A 2,181-nucleotide genomic window follows, 5' to 3' on the forward strand; every position below is an offset into this window, starting at 1 on the left:
AAAATATTCTTCTTAAGCAATAAGAGCATCAAAGTGTGCATATTACACATACACCTAAGGACATGAGTCTATATGCTGTGATTTTTAGTGGACCACACATATCTGTTGTTAAAAGGAGAGTTTATAAGATAAAGACTATGCTAGTCTTTTACCTGTTCATCTTTCCTGTAAATTACATGCATATAAACTAAATTATTCATTATAAAAGTGCATCTCTGGAAATGTATTTTTAAAGAAACTTATCAAAGCAGAAATTCTTAAACTCAGATGGAACCATTGCTTATTATAAATTGCTAAATTATGGCTTCTATTTCATCCATATTATGTAAAAAAAAAATTCCCATCTCCTTATGGTTTTCAGTACCAGATAGAAACTAAATATTCTTTTTTGTCTGGGAAGGCTCTTTGGCTGTTTTTACCTTGAAAGACCAAGTTCGATCAACTTGAAACAAGACAGGATCTGAGATAGCAATCTCATATTTTGTCTCTGTGTCAACACCTTCTCTATGTGGAAAGCACCATGAGCTAGTGAAATATTCCTTAAAGCATATTATAACTCAGTATGTTCCACAAGAATAGTAACTTTTGTTTATTTATTAGCAGCAGTGTATTTGAACAACATAATAAACCAGTGGCTTATTTATAGCCTCACAATAGGTGTCTGATCAGATGAGCTCAAGAAGATTCCATATGTTCATCTTAGTACAAGTGTACTTTTTCTTTACCTCATAGGATTTTTCAAAGCCCATTGAAATAAGCTCCTTTAATAACCATTCCTGTGTTCCTTTCCCAGTCAGGGACTATGCTTTTGAGCTTCTCAACATTTTCAATACTACTTCATTCTTTATATAAAAATTTAGAGGAAACTTGCTTTTTCCTCAGCTCTTACTGCTTTACCAGAAACAATGTTTTCCCATTGTCTTTCCTCTACTCAGTGATGCCTCTAACCATATTTTCATCATGAAATCTACAATCAAGTTTCTTATTTCCCTTAATAGTATGAACTCAATTTAGAAACTTCTTGGGTCATAGATAATTAGGCAAATGTTTCCTCCTGATTTATCGTGCTATAAATTTCTTGTCACAAGCCAATAACTCATAGCATAATCTTAGTCTGAATTACTCTACCAGTGTTTTCATTGTATTCATCTTTCTTGTTACTGGTGTCTATAAATAATACAAGGTGATGTCTTGTCATAATTAGTGTCATCTCTTCTATAATAAACTTAGGCTTTATAGAATTTGACTTCATTTCTGAGAGTTTTATAGAAAGATAGATTATTTGGCATAATACTACATGATAAAGTTCTCGTCTTGTTCCCATATATATCTCATTTTAATTGATTACTATTTAATTAAATATGTTTAGAAGTTAAGAATTTTAAAATTGGGGTACATATGTAAAAGATTGGCATGTGGAATGAAAGATTTTGAGTAAGAGGCTAATTAAATGACTGGAAAATACCGGATATTCCATCTCCAGTTTATCAAAACATAAGTGCTTTAGGGAAACTTGGAGATTCAAAAATTTTATTGTCAATGTGACAAGGTCAGCAGATGCCCAATAAATAATTTAATATTTTAAAGAGTTGTAACCTTTTGGTCAATTTTTATAGAAAAGTTAAATTGTAAGCTACTTGATAGCAACTAGTAAATTACATTTTAAAGCATATTCAATGATAATGAGTAGTCTAAAAGCAGAAAATTACCACTAATATAAGGGATTAACCTCTTAACTTCCTGCCCCAAGGTCATTATTTGCATGATCTATTATGCAAATTTCAAATGTACTTATTTTTTAATGTATATGAAAGTACTATAGATAAGGTGCTTAAAAAACAATGCCAGATTAGGTATTATATATGTGTGTGTGTGTGTGTGTGTGTGTGTGTGTGATGCAAACAAAAAGAAATCCCAAATTAATTAATACCCACTAGGAAAGAAAGCTGTCTGGTTTGTAGTGTGTTCATTCAGATTGGTTTGATCTAGAAAAAGTTACTAAAAATGAAGTTTTCATTTCCATCCCACTAACTACAATGCATCTTCTTTGTTGTTTTATGTAGCTATGGTTTCACCTAGAATGAAAATGAATTTACAAGCAATTGTAGAAGAAGTCAAGGCTTTGAATTTAGAGAGCTTATGAGATAGCCTTTTATAGGTATAAGAACACATGTCAGCCTT

The sequence above is a fragment of the Phacochoerus africanus genome, chromosome 1 (assembly GCF_016906955.1).
Source record: "Phacochoerus africanus isolate WHEZ1 chromosome 1, ROS_Pafr_v1, whole genome shotgun sequence".
Lineage (NCBI taxonomy): Eukaryota > Metazoa > Chordata > Mammalia > Artiodactyla > Suidae > Phacochoerus > Phacochoerus africanus.